Source organism: Pleurodeles waltl, chromosome 10 (assembly GCF_031143425.1).
Source record: "Pleurodeles waltl isolate 20211129_DDA chromosome 10, aPleWal1.hap1.20221129, whole genome shotgun sequence".
Taxonomy (NCBI): domain Eukaryota; kingdom Metazoa; phylum Chordata; class Amphibia; order Caudata; family Salamandridae; genus Pleurodeles; species Pleurodeles waltl.
Genome location: NC_090449.1, coordinates 139,516,563 through 139,537,585, shown reverse-complemented (window position 1 = coordinate 139,537,585; position 21,023 = coordinate 139,516,563).

Below are 21,023 nucleotides of genomic sequence, written 5' to 3'. Positions count from 1 at the left end.
ATCCTCTCCTGGCAGGCACTCCCAGATTCATGCACACATTGTAAGGTGTTTGTTTTTCGCCTTTCATGAGGTTTCTGTTCCTGTGCCATGAATTGCCCGTGGTATCATCATGAAAAACTAAATGTAATTATGCAAAGACCTGCATTATTAATATCACTTTTCCATCCGAGCCCAGGTCACGAGCGATATAGCTGTGAGATGAGTACTCCCTTTAGTATGATAACAGCATCAGTGCCGCACAGCCGGGTCCAGCAGGCAGTCACCAGCAGCTTTGGGATGGTGAACAGCAACAGAAGCTTCTCCGTTCCCTTCCTTTACTGCTATCTCTGGTAACACAGTCAGGGTCTGGTAAGGACACGTTTAAAGCAGTCGAAACAAACATAAGCTAACCATACAAGCTATGAATGTAAATCTTTCTCATTTATAGAGTGGTTATTTTGAAAATCTCTCTGAGTACGCACCCTCTTTTGCCTGCCTTCTACATCACTGGAATATAGGCTTGTAAAGGCATCACAGACGACTAGCTTCATCTCATGGGGGCTTCCCTGGAGCCGGTCCTGACCTCTCATGGCTGAAAGTTAAGAAAGACAAGCTTTGGCAAAGCCAGTAAGTCTCGCCTATGAGAGCTATTGGCTTTGGCAATGTTTTGTAGCCATGCTGTGCAGCAGTGCGGATGCTTTACGGTGTGGCCATAACTAATTTCAAAACGCATTATGAAGCAGCCAAGGCTAATGTGCTTTTTTTAAATATAAAAGTTCCTTAGTTCTGAATGCATCATAGTCCTTTTTTTATTATTATTTTTAGCCGAGCTCCACAGCAACCATGCTGCTAAACATAATGGCTACAAATCATTCCCAAAGTTGATAATGTCAGTGCTGTACAGCATGATCAAAAGGCAGTGGCAGAGCCAACAGTCCCAAACACACGACCTTTGGCTTTTGCCAATGCTTGTAATCTTAGTACAACACCCTTGTAATTCAGGACAAATCAGTTAATCATCCATCCATGCCAAAAAATCCTATCACATAAAGAAAGCAAATGCACCTGTATCCATTTCTTAGTGAAAATACATTTGGAGGCAGATAACACCTGCTCTCACAATAAAATCACAATAAAAGTAGATCTCTTGTCACAATAAACATCAATTTCAAGGGAGAAAATGACTTCTTTTAAATGTATGTGGCATAGTAAAACATAGCTGCAAATTGAAAGAGGTTCAAAAAGAAGGACAGGGAACAAGAAAAAAGAAAAGTAGTACTTCAATCACAGCGCGATCAATAGGAGGGCAGCAAGCAAGCTGAAGAAATCTCACTTGGTCTATGCTCCAGCCAAAAGAAAAGGAGGTAAAGCCAGCATGTGCTGACCAATTACAATGCAGCAAATAAGAGTGACAATTAAGCAAATGAACGTTAAGCAATAGGCGGGCTGCAAGCTCCCTGTTTACAATAACTGTCGCATGTGAGAGCGCATGCACTGTTGCAGGTGTGACCTAATGAATCGGACCTTGTGTAACCACGTTATGTAACAGCTGCAGGAACATAGGCCGTATTTTCTCATGTTTGGTGTTGTTTTAGAATTTGCTGTACGGCAGAACCTGAAAGTTAGAAAGTGAATTTCTACATCGCTGGCATTTGTAAAGCTATATTTTGTTGTTATTTATTCATTTAACATTTTTATAAAGTTCAGCTCCACCATGGCGGTGGCAGGATAATGTACTGGAAGGACATGAGAGATGGATAATCTCCAAAAAATTGGCTAATGAACCATATGACGGGAGATATTGTGGTGTAGGTGCAGATGTAATCGTGTTTAAGTCCTTTTTTGCTGCCCTGTCCCCTCTCCACTTACACATTAGGAAGCATTTCACATAGTCAAAAGGTGATATTCCACAACAGAAGAAAGATCTTAACAAAAGCTGTACACTTACACAGCTGGATCCCAAAATCCCAACACAACACCAGGGCCTTTGTTTTAGGAGAAGTCAATATATACAGGGAGACAGAAAATAGGGAATGGAGGTAATAGGTGTGAGGGTAGTGTACTAAGGGCTGGGGTTGGTGGGATAGTGTGAATGGGGCGTAAATGAGGTGGGAGGATGGGAAAGTAGTGAGACAATCAAAAGAATAAGCTGAAACTTCAAATGAGCCAACCAATCTTTGTGAATGTTTGCATCATGTTGCTGACTAAGGACAATAAATGCTGTTTTCCAGTAAAATCTCAGTAAATTAGACTAGATTATATTGTGGAAGCAGGTATAATGAAATGTGGACATTTCTAAACTGAGCGGAATATCATCAATATAATCAATAGAATTTTGAATTGCTACCCACACCTTCTCCGTCACAATTCTTTGTGGTCCTATTCATACATTGAAAAGTGTTGGAGTGAGAATGGGAATCCATCCCAAGACTTATTAGATTTATTTAGTTTGATTGCAGAGCTCCTGAGCTGGTGAAATGAGAAAGCAAACCAGAAAGCAAACAGGAAGGCAGAAAAATAACACTTCATCCACTTACCCATCTAGTGACTCAGCATCTATTGATTCATCTATCCACTGTCAATTATCCATTCCCATTCCTGATAACATGAGGCCAGTTGGCAATTCTGAGTGCATGGCAGGGCCGAGCACTTCCTGCCCCATCAGCGCTTTCTGCCAATACACCTTGAAAGAGACACATCGACAGCTTTATAACCAAATGCAACAAAAGCCATTGAACTCTGTATATTTAAGGAAAGTAACCAAAGGTTTACAAAGCCAGTACGTCTACTCTCTTTAAATATAGCTCATCACTAGAAAATAATCATTCCCTGACACAACATGACACACAGCTGCATGCCTGTAACATGGAATGTAAGCCCAGTCTAGAGCAAGGTAGAAGCTATACTGTGTACATGCTTAACAATAAAGGCCACTGAGTAAAAAAAAATGGACACGTGTTGATTGTCTGTAAAACCTTCTACAGGGATTGGGTGATTGTTCCAGCTTAACGGAAGCATTCTTCAAACTGGAGGTTTGCGACAGCCTACATTTGTGGATGTATGTCGCTATATGTTCTTACTCAATGTATGTTTGAAATTATTTGGTATGAAATGGGCCTCCTAAAGAAGGAGTTGCAAATGGGAAATGCAACATTGGCAAATTGCAAACTGGTAATGGGAGAGAGTAAGCTCAGATCCTGGCTCACACTTCTTGACAATGCTACAATAAAGTACTGAGGCAGTAATGATGTACGAGTCATATTTAATTACACCATCACAATCCAGCCAGAGATCAGAATGACGGTTGGAATCTTGGCAGGAGAACAAAAGCCCTCATAACCACTGTGGGGATGTTCCAAGAGAGGGAAAGAGGAGGGGGGGGAGGGAATGAAAGGGGAAAGGACGACAATACAAAATGGAATAATACATTTCAATACATCACTGGCCGAACTTTCTTGAAGTGGGGGAATGGGAGAAGCAGATTAAGGTGAAAGCACCAACGATACAGATTATTATATATTCTCATCAAATAAATTAACTATTGAACTGCAAAGGAAGAATGCATTAGGAAAACAACGTAGTCCCCATGTTAATTAATTACAAGATCCGCGTGCTACTTTGGCACCCACTGCTTCCTTTATTTGTTACTTTCCTCCACACCTCTTCCACTGGGGGATCTCAGAAAACGGTGTGGGTTTCATAGAGTGATTCCCCCCTGTACATTTAGAAATTATATCCATGCACCAGGTTTGGCCATTTTCTAGAGTTATCACATTTGTCACCAGGTGTTTAATTTTCATTGGAAAGGAGAAACGGCTGCTCCTCATGCATCTTTCAATTTAAACTTCACTCAATCCCCTTCTTTCATCTTCGGCTGGACAACACGTTTGTGATGACTGTATATGTCCTTGTATTTGTTTGATGTTTTTTCCACCATGGACTTCTACGTGAAGGGAGTTTCTCTTTTTAACCAATACACTGATGTTTTATTTCTTGGCTTCCTACCTTTAAGAGAAACAATGGTGATGCTTCTGTAACACTGCTCACAGTGGTGTGGTATGCCCATATATTCCTGTAGGGATTTTGTAATAGGGACATGCCTCAGATACAGTTCTTTATTATACCCTTTATTCACTCTCCCATACCATTCACTCCTGGGCTGTTTTTAGATGTTTTATGGACATCTCTTTAAGGAAATCTTGCATTTGAAGAGAATTAAATTGTGCACCATTATCCATAATAAGGATCCCTAGTACACCCTCTTCAAAGATAGATGGTGTTTCTTAAAAGAACTGATTACTACATCTGTAGTGAGGTTGTGAACACACTTAATCACCACCAAATTTGTGTGATAGTCAACTAGGATCAGCACAAAATATTCTCCTACAGATTTGTAATTGAGCGGTCCGATAATATTCAGTGCTAACTGAAAACATGGTTTACTAGGAACTGCTACAGGGGATTTGTGTGGAGAGGGAGTTGTTTCCTCATCCTAAGAGTTTTGTCACTATTAGCACAATCAATGCAATTTCTAACCACCTTTTTAGTCATGGTGTTCATATTGGGCCAACAGTAGTCGGATCATATCTTATTCTTTGTGAGGCTTTGGCCAAGATGACCTTCATGGGCGAGATCTATAATTATTTGCCTCGATAATCTTATCCCCTCTGCATATGTATTTCCCAGAAGTGTTTAGTTCTAATCTAACCTCCCAATATTTTGTTAGGAAGTGTCAAGAATGTTCTCACCCAAGACTTACATAGAAGCACAATGGATGCCCTTTCGGAAACCCCTCTGTCCGCTTGATTACCAGGATGCCAGGAGTGCTCCAAGGGGAGAAAGGGGATGGGGATAATGAAGAGATTGCCTAATCTTCTTTGGAGTCAAGCCCTATCTTCTGGCATAAGAGACCACGCAAGTCTCTGCACTCGTTATTCATGGAAGTTTTAGAAGTTAACTGCAAAAAAGCACAAATACATCACATATATCCTGAAATATGTCTGTTTCTCATAATGTCCTTTAATGTATATATATATATATATATATATATTCTCTTCTCCATCAAAGCGTGCTCAAAAACAGGCTCCAGACGGCCCTAGAGGGGTGGTGCGGCGGCAACCGGCAGAGCACTCCGGTTAATCTTATTTAAACATCAAAAACGTCCGTAGTAACCGCACACTCAGGAAATCAAAAGTAGAATTTGTTTATTTAGCACAACGTGTTTCGACTGACAAGCAGCCTTGATCACGTGTATAATTCGGCCAATACATACAACATTAAATACCCAGCAAGCATGGCCATAGAAACAGGACTGAATTTTTTGCAAAACTAATTTTTCTTTCTCATATAAATACAGATATAAATATACATATAAATATAAACAAAAGGGTATAGGGCCGAATAAATAGAAAATATCAAGTTAATATATATATATATATATCTATGTGTAAATATCCATCACTAGAATATCAAGGAACACTCATATATCAATAAATAATGTCAATATGAATATATATAAATATGAGTATAAATATAGATATAAATATAAATATAAATTAGGCTCATATATACATCCAATAAACGATTTTCTTAAATAAATTATTTTTCATAAATATAAATGAAGCCAGTATCACAATTTTAAATCTCATTCCCTTCTACTTGAGATACTAAAATTCACATACCATATATATATTGTTTAAAATGTCTTCTTTAAACCAAAACCCCCCAATTGTTAAATAATACCAATGTTATTCTTTTTCTTGGAAAATTAAAATGAATTCTCCCATTTAAATCATTACAAAATGTATAGAGAAAGGACTCATCACTATTTCTATACGGCCAATACCCATCACCATGTGAGGAAACAAGCACTAATCAATTCAGGAATCAGGAATCCATCCGGACCCCACCATTCTGAAAAGACATAAATAAAATAAATGAATTACAATAAGAAGTAATTAAAGAAATAAGAACCAATTAAAAAAACACTGCTAATCATGATACAAGTGCTATAAAGAGTAAGATGAAGTATCAACAGTTCCTTATATCAGAAAATTCCTCATGTTAATCACCAAATAAGTGGGTATTCAGCTCTTCACCAATATTCAATCCTCTCAGTGTTTTAGTTTCTAAATCCACAATATATCGGGATTCTTTTTTACGTAAAGTCAACTCTCTATTACCACCTCTGTGATGTAGTGGCACATGTTCAATACCAAAATAAGATAACAAAATGATATCAGAATTATGATTGTCCTGGAAATGTCTGGCTACAGGATAATGTGGATCCTTTGTTGTAATAGCACGCATATGTTCAAGAATACGTTTTTTCACTGCATGTTTCATGCTTCCCACATACCTGAGATGACAAGGGCATTCCAATACATAAATAGTAAATGGAGTACTACATGTCAAGAACTGCTTAATTTGTCTATTCATTCCTGGTTTACTTGTAGGGTACTCTTTTCTTGCCACACTATTACAGCATGCTTTACAATGGCCACATGGAAAGAATCCCTGCAAGTTATGTTCCTTTACTTGAGAAGTAGACGTGACATCATTTGATCTCAACCTATCGTGAAGATTACGCCCTCTTCTATAGGTAATTAAGGGCCACCTCTGAATCTCTTTGGCAATAATAGGATCACATTTCAAAATATTCCAATGTTTAGAAATTATCTTTTTAATCTGTGTAATATCTTCATTGTAGGTTAAGACCAGTCTGATGTCCTGTTCTTATCATTTTCCACCTTCCCAGTATTATCAAAAAGTGTCTGAATTCTTTCCACTTTCTTGATTTTGTCTATGGCCTTTTTGATTACCCAATCCGGGTAACCCCTTTGTTTAAACCTTACAGTCATATCTTTCTGTTCTTGTTCAAAAGCCTCATCTGTATTGCTGATTCTTTTAGCCCTTAATAATTCTCCGTAAGGGATACTCCATTTAAGTTTATCGGGATGTCCGCTGGTAGCGTGCAGTAAGCTATTACCTGCTGTAGTTTTATGAAAAAGTTCAGTATGGATCATCTTACCCTTAATCTTAATCCTAGTATCCAAAAAATCGATCGAAAAACGACTGATGTTATATGTCAATCTGATATTACAATCATTCTCATTGAGTTTCTCAATGAACCATATAGCCTCATTCTCAGATCCTTTCCAAATTATAAAGAGATCATCAATATATCTAAGCCATAATGTAGCCTGATTAATTTCTGGATATTTTTCTTCGTCTTTAAAAATCCCTTCTTCCCATAAGCCCATAAATAAACAGGCAAAACTGGGAGCAAAGCAAGTTCCCATTGCAGTCCCAAGGACTTGTTTATAGAGCTTGCCATTGAATAGAAAAATATTATTAGTCAGGCAATATTTTATCATCTCAATGAGCATGTCAGTATGTGCCAAATATCTTAAAGATCGTGTCTGCAGGAAATGTCTACATGCTTGGATACTTTTCTCATGATCAATGATGGTATACAGAGAATTGACATCTAAAGAGATGAGCGGGAAATCATCTTCCCAGAAAATACCTTTTAATTTACCTAAACAATCTTTAGTGTCTCAAACATAAGAGGGTAAACTCATAACGAATTCCCTCAGAAAAAAGTCCATATATTTAGACACATTTTCCAATACATTCCCATATGAGGAGACAATTGGTCTCCCTGGAGGATTGTCTCTATCTTTGTGAATTTTTGGAAGAATATATAATATAGGTAACTTGGGATAATCCTTTTTCAGGAAACAATATTCTTCCCATAGTAAGAGGCCCTTATCCTTCCACTCTGTCAAGAGGTGCCAAATTCCTGTAATACTGTTCGTATGTACTTCTTTAGTTACAACTGTATAGAATTGCGTATTGCTCAGTTGGCGCATAACCTCATCAATATATCTTTGTTTCTTCCAAAGTACTATATTGCCTCCCTTATCAGTAGGGCAGATAATAGTATCACTATCCTCCGCTAACATTCTAATGGTTTCACTTTGGCTGTATGTCATGTTGTTATTACATCTGGGCTTGAACCATGTACGATGTCGAAAATGTGTCAAACTTTGAACTGCCATATCATAGAAGGTGTCAATATTGCCATGATTCATATTTGGAAAGAATGTCAACTTAGGTTTAAAACCAGACGGGCTGCCAGATAATATACAATGCCCAAATCATCTAAATTCTGATATAAATCTTTTCCATTAATCTCTACCCGTTGGTCTTGTTCTAATTCATGAAGGGTTAGCAGAGTGTCAACATCACCAATAGATAGAACATGTTCACCACTATCATCACCTGTGGAGTGGACGCCCTGCCCAGGATCTCTTGATCCCTGCTTTGGCTGATCAAAGGGGTTCTTCAGTCTGGCTAGTGAGGATGATGGTGCCTACTCCCATGCTGATGCATTTTAAATCTTGATTATTTAGCTTATGCACACATGCTCTGTTGATATATGGCATATTTATTTTTAAATCTTGAACACTTGATATATTCTTTTATCTTTGAATATACACATATTCTGTTGCATTTGAGTTATATGCTTATTCTCATATATTTGTATGACTTTTATTTGATATTTGGAAGTGCCTTAATAAATTCATTAATTAGACTAAGAGTGTTGCATTCTTTTGGCATTGTGTCCTCTTAGTCTAAGTGAGAGCAATACACCACCACTGACATTCCTGCAGGTCATAATCAGAGGTAAGTGTGTAGGGTGAATCCACTTGAGAAAGCGCTATTGGCTAGGACTTGGTTGTGTCTACATGAATGCTGTTAGTGGCCAATATAACTGTTCCTGCACCAGCAAATCAGAGCATATCACATTTACAAGGCAGAGTAATGTTGTAAATGGAATGCACACCTACCTGATGGCTGGTAGGAGTCTACAGCTCCTACAACTTCCCTTCTTTTTCACGGTTGCTGTAGTGAAGGCTGTAAAACTGCACACAATTATCGCTTGCAGTGCGCTTTCTTCACATGGTTGCATTTTCTTATGTGGTTTTACCGCACTTGGGCCCTGATTTAAGAGGGCCTAGCACCTCCTTGCACAACATAAGCACCATTTTTATGACGTTAAGGTGTAACAACATGCCAATAGGTGAAATTTGCTGCCCCATTTTGACCAGCTATTTTTAACGCCTGCACAGAGCATGCGTTAAAAGGGGGCATACAATTGTTTTCAATGGACCCCTATGTACTCTGCAGGATTAGCACCAACATTTTGGCACTAATCCTGCACAGTACATCAAAAGCATAAAAAATGTTGATGCTATTGCCCCTACTCTGCGCCTTGGTGTGCCGTATTTTAAATATGGTGCACACATGGTGGTGAAAGGGGGCGCTAAGGGGCGCAAGAAAAGTGGGGCTGCTTTGGATGCAGCCCCATTTTTCTGAAATTCGGGCCTTGATAACTCTCAATGCAGAATTTCTATGCGGCGTTGATGCTGGACTCTGAATGAGAGACCTTGTGTTTTAAATAACTTTGTCCATAGTTTTGCTTTGTAGGAAATGAGTGAACAAGAAGCCGCACAGATGCACATCGGCCATGAAAAACGTGAAACCTTTTAAAAAAAACATTGTCATGTGCATCAACGGATGGCTAATAGTTAATCTCAGCATCAGGATTTGTAGCTATATGTAAGGCCCCAAGGAATTTCCACAGGCACAGTATGGGCTGTGAAAAATATTAGCCCACAATAACATTCTACTTAAAATGTGCTGAACGGCCACAAAGATTCATCTTTTGTCTACTACAATGCATTTATTAGCCAGGCTAGCTGCATACGTTTAAGGGCACATAAAAACTAAGGAGGTAAAAGAGACCCGACCCTCTCCTCCCCCCACCCCAATTCTGTGTGGTACAGGCAATGAAACACATGTGGACATAACAGGTGGTTCGGTGTATTAAATTACATCTCCTTTCTCCTAAGCCTGCTCCACAGACAACTCGTAGATGTTAAATTAACCCAGACTAGCACACATAGGGCATGAAATATCAGTTTTCTTTTGAGGCTGATGGCTTTTGGGAAACGGGAGACTACGGAAATCCTCGCATGACGTAGGTGTAGCGCTATGGTGCCTAGATGAATGCATGTTTTTGCCACTACGTAGCTCTCGCGGAGGCCTTGGTTCCCAGGCACTACCCCGCTCATGGACACTGCATTACACTCACATGAAGCCCCTACATTCACCACAGGACCATGCCGATGTATTTGTTAGCCAGCACGCCCCTGAGGCTCCTCCCTTCAGTGGGCAGCGATGAAAGACTGCTCCATGCCTGGCCGAGCTCCAGACACAACAGCAGCTGATGATCAGCCCTCGGAATAATATTATCATTGGACACGGAGCTGGAAGCAGCCAAGTGAGAAGGCGACGCTGACAAATGGCACCGGTGACCAGCCCCGGCTGCAGTTACCTCACTTACTGCAGCCTTCAATGCTTCCTGCTGGGAGGGGGCAGTTTATGGGAAATCCTTTTTCGATCCTCGGATTAGCCAGTGACTAGGTACATCAGTTGCATTTAGCTCCATTGTGTGGAAATCTGTCTTATTTGGATGTTCTGAAACTCTTACATGGACCCACTCAACTCTCTTCGACCAGCATTGGACACCCTGGAATAAATGATCACACGACTGAGGGGTATGTCTCCTGTAGTAAGCACTTTTAAAGTCCCCCCTCCCCCCCCCCCCCCCCCCCCAATCATTTTATCGCCATTTGGTTAAGGTCCTCTTCGACTGGCGTTGGACACCCCTGAAAAAATGTTCACAGGACTGAGTAATGTATTTCCTTCAATAAGTTTATGTAAAGTGGCAGACTGCTTTTATTACCAGTTAGTCAGGAAGCCAGCCCTCTAGGACTCGCGTTGGACACCCTCGAGGAAATTATCACGTTGTTTGGGATATCTTTCCATTAAGAAGCAGATGTAAAGTGGCTGACTACTTTATATTCCTACACCACCGACCTTTCTACACAGGAACAACACATTTTAAGATCATAAACAAAAAGTGGGGTGTAGGGAGGCTAGAACAAATTCAACCCAGCAAGGAACAGCTCCGTCTACTCTAGTAACCAAAGGTTTTCTGTTGCAGAAAAAGGAGATGACGTCGAAAGGGGATTGAAGGGCCCAGCTCTGACGAGACGAGAGACACCTTCATGGTACAGGGGCAGTTAGACATGTTCTATCTAGATGAATAACAAGATTTATTATTTGTAAAGCGCTCATACAATCTCGTGGCGCTGTAGGAACACGTTCATGTTTCTTCTAGCAAGGACTGGTGCATTAGCATGGGTAATACTAATTGCAAACCCAGATTGTAAGGTTTTTTCCCAAAAGCTCAACAAAGTTGGTCTTTGGTGCATTTCAACGGGGAGGGTATTTCAAACTTGAGTGGCCACCACTCTGCAAGCTTTGCCCCCCATTTTTTCAATTTAAATCTCGGTTTGGTTTTTGAATGCAGGTGTGAAAAATATTTAGGAAAATCAAGGAAAGTAATTCCTTTGGCACTCGAGAACACTTCTTTAAAGAGAATGCATTAGTTTGTAATAAAGCAACTTTATAATATTCCTTTGCAGATGTGTGATTCAAGGGATCCTCGAAAGGAGCACTGGCTTACATTAAATCGTCCTTACCTATTAAAGATTAGCTGTCCCATTAGTAGGTAAATATCAAATATGTGTGGAAAACCAGAAACCTGTCAATCACTGATCGACGGCTGCCAATACATATGCATTATTGACCTCAAATACAAATTTCAGATTTTATAGGTACCGTGACTAACAGCATTCCAAGTAGTCAACCATTTGAAGAATCGTATGGCCTTATTTAGAGTGGACAAACAAGGCGGGCCACCCCTCATCAAAATGTGTTGGTTCGACCACTCTCCTTATACTCGAGCATACTATCATGCTTGGGCTTTTTCAAGCAGCACAAAACTTAGACTAAAGGTGCCCAAAGGATCTCGGGCCGACTGTCCAAATACCTCAGACAGTCCGCCTATTTAGGGTTGATGTTTTGACCTAACATTTCCTGTTCAGAACAGCCAGGAGAATCCGGGCACTCCTAAAAAGAAAATCAATAAAATGACCCCCACACCTCTGGTGAAAACTCTCAGATTGTCAGGGCCATTCGTTTTTTGGTTTGTTAAAATTAAACTACAGCTTTGGAAGTTTGTGTTTGAAAAATGTAAAATGTTTGCTGAACAGTTGCATAATAATACATGGCTGCTGCTCTGCAAAGTTACAGTGCTTTCAGAGGAGTTGGTGGGATGACACCTCCTCTGCTGGCACAAAAATGTGTGCCAGGGTGGCAGACATCTCGAAGTATGATGTGCGGTCATCCGCTTGGGTGTAACAAAGGCCCCCGCAGACCCCAAGGGGCCCCCTCTGCACAGTAACCTGGCATGAGAGCTCCTGAGTGAGTCCTGAGGGGACCCCTCCATGTACTTTGCATTCATCAGGATAGCAGAGTTTATGACCTCTGCCACCCTGGTGGTACTGGCGGCAGGACCCTCACAATAACTTATTACCCCCTAATTCCCCCTCTCAAAGCTCCTGCTTGAGATCTGCTACACTTGCTAAATGTTGTGTCACTCACTTGCCCTGCACACGCATTACCACTCACAGTACCACCCCTCACTCCTTTGAACTCTGGCCTTCCCTCTGAAGTCCGGTATTGGTCCTATCTTGCAGTATTTGCACCAGCTACCTGTCCTTGCCTGAGTATCATTTAAGTACAGGACCCTCATTCATTGGATAACTTCTCAGGCCAACCCGATTTTCTTGACCTCAAAATGTTCCTTCACACAACAGTCTAAGCCCATCATGCTCTATGTGATGTCCCTAGACTAGAACCTCCCCATTCGGAGACAGAACTTTCTCTGTTGCCACAGCCAAGGACATGGGACGCCTTACCTTTCACACCAAGAATCCTCTCTACCAACCCTCCAAGGAAAGATGAAAAGTGCCTGTTCAAACATTGTTTAGCTTACTAGTTTTACGTTGCGACGCTACCACCATCATGTCTGTCATACTAAGCGATTGTACAGTGCCATGAATCTATGGGGTATGTGTGCTTAGCAAATACACTTATGGCATAAATCTTTGACTCAGTAGGCCGTGTGCACCACATCATCAGCAATGAATGCAGCCTCACTAGGATCAGAAATACCCACCAACAGTTTGACGTAAATTCTGAACGTATTGTTGTAAAGTATCAGTTGGTCACTGATCAATGGCTTCATAAGCCCTCAAAGTAGCAAGTAATTTCCAAACCACTCAAGGCATTCACTGTACCATCTGCACTCTTGGAACAACATGTCTCTTTGTGTCAACATCGATGGGCAGGCCCAAGTCTTCAAGAAGCATCCCAAGGAACACCCCACACACCGCTAGAATCACCCTCACATGCCATAGGGTGTTACAGACTAGTTTACACCCTTTCACCTCCAGGATATACAATAGCACTGCATCTTTATTTAAAGATCACAGCTTTCTTCCCAACACCAAGAAGACAATTTCTGAACCCCTCCATCGTTTCTACCAAGCAAATGCATCGAAATAATTTACCAAATTAACAACACAACATTATAGACTTGAACAGTAAGCCAACAAAACGAACAAACAGCTAGTTCGGGAAGTTCACCAGTCACAGAGCAAGTTCCACTATTATTTTAAAGTCTTCAGTTTCAGATTTCCCGAAACTGATTGTCCTATCACTCCCAGTTTTCTAAATTGTTTTGCACCAGTGCACAAGACGATATCCAAGAGCTCAACAAGCCCATCTCCAAACGCTAGTTTAAACAAAACAATAATCACACAAAAGGTGATGGGAGGAATGCTTGCAAAAAGGGTAACCAGGGAGCAAGGTCAGTACTGATTTGCGAAAGGTGGGCCTTTGTCTAGAGTGCCATAGTGATCGAAAAACGATGGGATGGAAACTGGCCTGAGCAATTGCCAGATGTTAGATTATTTGCAACTATTATTCCCATCCTCTTAGGTGTGATTAAGCAAAACAATAGCCAGGGTGTGCTTCAAACCAATATCCAGTAAGCACACATGCATTGTTAGCGATGATGCACTCGCACCCTGAGCTGAGAAAATGTGCAAACTGCACTACACTACGACAGGTAACACATGCATCGCTCATGCAATAGCACACTCCTCTAATAAGTACTCATGGTATGGTAATGCAAAACCAACTGCTTGCCAGGGGACAAGTAGCTCCACAACATTGCGTGCCAGGAGACGCCTGGAGCACTTAGGGGTGGACCTTCACAGCGCTACTTAGCACAGTGCGTTGCAAGACGGACTGCCTGCCTACGGACCCCACAAGCCCCACAACACCGTGCGCCAGTAGGTGCCTGCAGCACTTGGAGGCGGACCTTCACGGCGCTACTTAACGCAGACCGAGCCTGTCCGTGGCCACCCGAGGCAGGGCTGAGCCACCACTCTGACGAGAACATCCGCCCGGCTCAGAACTTTCGACTACCACAGGGGAGAGTTGTCTCTCAACCCTTCGGGTCACCATGGGCAAGCGTAAAGCAACTGGTGTTTCCGTACCTCCTTACAGGCCCACACGCATCAACACTATGCTAGAGAGAGCTATAGAGATTGCCACAAACGAGATAGATATAACTGAGCGCAGACTGTCCATGGGATTGGTACGGGGGTGGTAGCCCAGTGGTATGAAATATCTGCAGGAGAATCCCGAATCCAAATGCAGTAATCGGCTGCAAGGGGTGAAAGGGAGACATTCATCCCCTTCTGAGTGAGTGCGAAGATCTGTGCATCAGCCCCGCGGGACAGCCCATGGATATTCCCGTCCCTTTTGAACACCATTAGCGTCATTGCATCCCCTGAACCAGTAGTTGAACGTAAGAGATTAAGTTATCGTGCAACTTGGGTGACAACGCAACTTAGTCAAACACTCACGCACTGGGACAGATGTAGCGCCCCTGGGAACTGCAGGTACTGAGCTGGTATATAACACATTTTCTGCATTCCTGCTGCGGCAAGTGAGCCCCATAAAGGAGCGATTGGCCGCGACTGAAGCTCATCTAGTAAGTCTGCGGGAGCCCCGCCGCGGCTAGCCTTGTGACCGGTTCTGACAAGGGAACTGCTGGGCCGGCCTCTTGCTACAAGCCTCAGGAGCCGGCGGCAGAGAATCCACTTTTGGCTGAGCCCAGACCTCCGATCAGGGATGCTGCATCATCTCCCTCATGGAGCGGACCCATCCATGATGCTACTGACACACCCTCAAGAAACACAGCGCAGGAGACTCGGGCCCCAGGGACTGGCCCTCTCCAATACAACTCTATCAGCTGATGCTTGCGGCCAGGAGAGAGTCACTGTGCCTGAGTCTACAACCAAGCACTGTGACCTTAAGCCTACCCGGAAGCCAGCCCGTGCGCACTGACATTGGCAGGAGGGACACCTTTATAATCCAACCAAACAGAGCCTTGGGAAACAGGCTCGCAATAAAGTCATTCATTGGCTCAGTACACACAGAAACGCCCCTGCTGTGGAGGGAAACGAGATTATAATGGAGCGGAGAGTGGGCTGGATTGGTCCTTCAAAGAAACACATCACTGGGGACTGCCTAATAGTGAATTTTAGAAATCCCTACCGTGCTAGGAAATTACTGGGTACAACCCCTGGTGGGGTGATTAAATAAAACCAGAATGGTGGTATTACGTCTGGGTACTTTTACAAGCCGCCCATGTGGAGATCGCCTACTGTCACGCCCCTGTCAGCCACAGCTTCATATGCAACAACAGGCATACAGTTCTATCGGACCTCATTTTGAACTCCCCCCGTCCCTGGCTTACCCACTCCAGCCCCAGGAAGGAACAGTTCCTCAGATATCAATCATATTTTTGTTTCGCATGATTTGAACATTCACCCCCAGTCACAGATCTGGGTTTAATCCATCGTTTTTTTGCTGCCCATGCCATTCCAGTTTGGACCCAGCCATATGCAAATCAGTCTTGACCCTGTTCCCCATGGGAACAGTCCAGCCCGAACTGCTAGGCCATGTCTTCCCTGGACTGGAAACAAGCATCCTGGGGCCGGTTTCGGGGTTTCACCCCTCATCAGCCAGGCTAGCTTGAATCCAGTGGCATGGGAAGCACAGGACCCACGTCTGGGCATACCCTTCCCACTTAGGGCGACAAATGCAAAAACAACAAGTGATGGACGGAATGCTGAACATTGTCAAACATTCACCCCCAGTCACAGATCTGGGTTTAATCCATCGTTTTTTTGCTGCCCATGCCATTCCAGTTTGGACCCAGCCATATGCAAATCAGTCTTGACCCTGTTCCCCATGGGAACAGTCCAGCCCGAACTGCTAGGCCAGGTCTTCCCTGGACTGGGGGTGAGTGTTTGACAATGTTCAGCATTCCAACGCCCCCATGTTGCAGGTGGACTTTCGCCCCCTCAACGAGCTTTAGAAGATGGCCAAGACCCATGGCATAGTTTGGGCCATCCAGAAGCTGGCAGAAGGTCCAGATAAAGATCCTCAACCGGTGGCCGCTGCCCCCTTATTGAAACAACAGAGGAAGACCTCAGCACTACAGGGATTCCTCCCCACGCCTTAGAGCTACAGCCACCATGCAACCAATGGCCGCCGCAGATGTTCAGGGTGAGTCCACTGTGCAGTCCTTTTCATTCGCCCCTGGAGGTCAACCCCCCAGGAGGCCTGGTGAGTGACACCCCCTTGGGGGCAAAGGGTCAGATTAACCTCTATCCTGCCGGGCCCCAGCGTGATGCTGCACCTGTGGCGGCTTTGGCTTCCGCGGCGGCGGAACTCCAGGGTGGCCCCGATTCCGATCAACCCCCTCCACCGGCTCAGAGTGCAACTGTGGTTCCCTCCGGGTCATCCCCGGTGCATATGGTTGGGCAAGTGGGAAATGGACAGGCTGCTACCCAGAAAAATTACGTGGTTGGCCAAGCTGGCATTGCAGCACAAGTATGGGTGCAGCCACCGGCGGTACCTCCCCCAGTCCAAACCGTCTCAGTGCAAGCCCCACTTTCGACTCGTCCATTGCTCTTTGGCTCCACAGCACCCACCCTGGCTCCTCCCACGGCAATTGCCTGGTGCTTGCAGGCAGAGACCAAAGAAAAGATTTATAAGGGAGAATTGTTGATGTGTTTGATTTGATTAACGCAGGTGTGGTCCTGGGGAAGCCTAGACAGGGGAAAAAAGGGAAACTCAGGCCACAGAAGGTTTAGTTGGAGTGGTCCCTGAAGAATTGGGTGACAGGGTTTTCAATTTACGCAGCAGTCTTGACAGAGAAACATCCAGTGTTGGCCCCCCAGCTGTTTGCGTACATCTCACTAGTTCATGGTGCGGCTTCAGAGTTTCAGGGCACTGCTTGACTCCAATACGATGTTAAGTTTAGACAGATGAAGGTGGCCAGGCCAGAAATGTCATGGGATCAGAGGGAGATTAACTTATGGCACTCTGAATTCACGATGTCCCCCTATGGGTCAAAAGCTGGGCAACCCTTTCTGTCTGATAAAAGCTCTGGGGACAAAAAACTCTCTGCTGTCAATATAACAAAAAGGAATGCAGTAGGGGACCCACCTGCAAATATAAACACATCTGCTCCTTCTATGGGACTCAAGGGCACCCTGAAAGCAAGTGCTTCAAGAAACACGGAAAACCAAGGGACCCCTAGCCCCCTAAAAGCAGGTAATAACAAACATCCCAGCAAGCTCCCCACGCCCATAAGTCTCCATGTTCTGGCCCATATTCTTGGTGGGTACAAGAATTCTAAAGACACCTATTTACTATACCACAGTTTTAGGAACAGATTCCGCCTACCTTCTAGTGCCTCCCCTACTCTGGTCCCTCCTAGGAATCAGATGTCAGTCCTGCAGCAACCAAAGATAGCATTTGTGAAGGTCATGAAGGAAGTGCAGGCAGGGAGGGTGGCTGGCCCCTTTTTGTCTCCCCCCCCTACGGGGACTTGGTCTGTTCTCCACTTGGTCTGGTCCCGAAGAGAGTGCCAGGTACAATTTTTCTTAATCCACAGTCTTTCCTTCCCAGCAGGTGCTTTAGTCAATGATGTTTTAGCCCAAAACCTTTGCACGATGCAGGACACCACTTTTGAGGAGGCCCTGAAAAAAATGCAAAAATTAGGTAGGAGGGCATTGATGGACACAGCCGCCATTGAATCTGCGTTCCGTCTCCTACCAGTGCATCTGGAGGACACTCGCCTATTGGGGTTCACATTTGAGGGGCAGTTTTTCATAGATCTTTGCATTCCCATGAGGTGCTCCATTGCATGCTCGGTTTTTGAGAATTTTAGCATGTTCCTAGAATGGTCAGTGAAAGATGTGATGGCCACAGATGGGGTAGTACATTATTTGGATGATTTCCTGTTTATGGGACCCAACAGTTGGCCCGAGCCCTAGGGTTGCCATTTGTAGCTGACAATGCAGAGGGCCCCTCTACGCGGATAACATTTCTGGATATTAAAATTGACTCGGTTGCCGTGTGTAGTCTCCCTGAGGATAAAGTCAGGACATTTAAGGCATCCCTTGAGACTTGCCTGGCGTCAGGTGCAAGTGTTGGTTGGGCAGTTGAATTTTGCTTTATGGATGATTCCTATAGGGAAGGCCTTTTCTAAGAATATTGCCAGGACTATGTGGGCCTTCGGGCCAAGTATCACCACACCAGACTGTCCTCCAAGGTCAGGGAGGACTTGATGACCTGGAATGGTTTTTGGCCTATCGGGAGATGCCATGAGGATGGTTGGCAGCTGGAAATCGAAATGCTACGAACGCTATGTGTGCCCCCATTTGGTTTAGGATTATCTTTTGACCTCAATTCCTTTTCTCTTTGTTCCAGTTGTCAGGCATGGTACAATGCATGTGTGTTGGTGTTGACACTCCTTCATTCGAAGAGCGACTCAATATTTCACTGACTCTGGCCTGGAGAGGACCCAGCAGGAGGCAGGTTTCCAGAATAATTTGGTGGGTATTGGAGGCCTCAAGCTAGGAGATTTATTTCACCATCTTGCTAAGGTCTTGGACAAATGCACAGTCCCTCCCCCTGACATCATTGTCATCCATCCAGGGGGCAAACAACATGTCGTCCCTAGGTAGGTGGGGTGTTAGAGAGGCTCTCTTCTCCGCCCTGCCTAGAGTGCGGAATCGGCTACCAACAGCAGCCTTGCTGTGGTCAGAGATTATCCCACGATTGGAGTGGTCCGGAGGGGTGTCCACCAGGGCAATTAATGACTCTGTGAGAAAATTGAACCGTTTGCCAGCAGCCTGAAAGCAGCAGTAGGATTGGACGGAGCAGCCAGCCAGGGTGATCCGAGGCAGAGTGGGAGCCTCTGCCTGCTCTCTCCAACCCGGCACGGCGTTGCCAGTCAGAGAGAGCCTAGTGCGCATGCATGTTTGGACGGCCCGAGATGGCTGGCCAAACATGCACTGAGGTGGAGAGCTGTGCACTCCCTTCTGTCCCTGTTACGCCTGTGGCCCCACCCCTTTTGTAGTAAAAACATAATAAACATAGTTTATTATGTTTTTACTGTAAATGTTTTGCAGCTACTGCTGCTGGCGGGCGGGGGGCCGATACTCCTCAGCCATAGCGGAGGAGCCGTCCCTGTCATAGTACAACCAACAAACTGCAGGCATACAATGTCCATAGTTACTAGGAATCAGATGGGTCAGAACCCACATGGAAACTATCCTTGCTTCCATACCATACAGGACAATGGACAGTCAGCATCCCTGATAAAAGTCAGAGGATCAGGGACAATATGTAGTCAAAGCCCGATCACATTGCTCTAGTTCACGTGAGTCCACTGTACAGTACACAAGGACTTCCGTGTTATCCCAGTTTCTTGTTGAAAGTAAAATAAAGATGGGGCCATGAATAGAAAACAGGATTTTAATGAAGTTTTGAATCTTAAAATGTATTGACAATTTTGCCCAAATTTGTATGCATTTCTTTGATCAGCTTCAGTGTTTTGGTCCAATAGAAACATTTTAACTCCTCTTACTTTGTGAGACACAGGTATAATTTAAAAAAATGCTGCAAATATTATTTTCTACTGTGTCTCCTGCAAATGGAACACATTTGAAACAAATGGTCTATATTCTAGAAGCCTTCAGGGAAACCACGTCTGATGCATTGCTATAAATTCCGTTTAACTTTGATAAATCAAATTATATATGAATTGACCAACCATTGTGGTAATTCAGTTCATTATCAGTGTTATCTCTCTAGCAAGCCTCATTGAATGCGTTACGAAGAATAACTTTTTCATCATGGCCATATCCCATAGTTTTCTACAAGCTCCTATTGCCTAGATGCACCCATGCATGATGATGTATCCGCAAACCTCCGAATTGATGCGTGTGCCATTTTCTTCTGTGTTTTTAACTTACTGATCCAAGACAACAGGCATAAATAAAAATATTTAATTTATGCTCAATTGATGCAGCATTAATCCCACAATTTTCCCTTTGAATTTCACTATCCATAACCCAGCAAGTCAACGCCATCTCCTCCTCCTGCTTCAACACCCTCCTCATGCTCCGAAAGAACTACAAATGGATACCCACTGAAACCAGAAGAACAGTCACCCAAGCCCTCGTAAGCAGCAAGCTGGACTACGACAATGCCCTCTACGCAGGAACCACGGCCAAACTCCAGAAGAGGCTGCAACGCATCCAGAACGCCTCTGCACGCCTCATCCTGGACATCCCCGCCACTGCCACATCACAGACCACATGAAAAACCTGCACTGGCCCCCAGTCAACAAGAGAATTACCTTCAAACTCCTCACCCACGCTCACAAATCACTGCACAGCACCAGACCAGAATACCTCAAAGACGGCTGTCCTTCTGCACCCCAGCCCGGCATCTCCCTTCTGCCGACCTCGCCCTCGCAACCGTCCTACGCGTCCGCAGAACTACAACCGGCGGTAGATCATTCTTGCACCTTGTCTCCAAAACGTGGAACACTCTTCCCACCCATCTGCGCCAGACCAAAGACCTCCTTACCTTCAGGAAACCTCTCAAGACCTGGCTGTTTG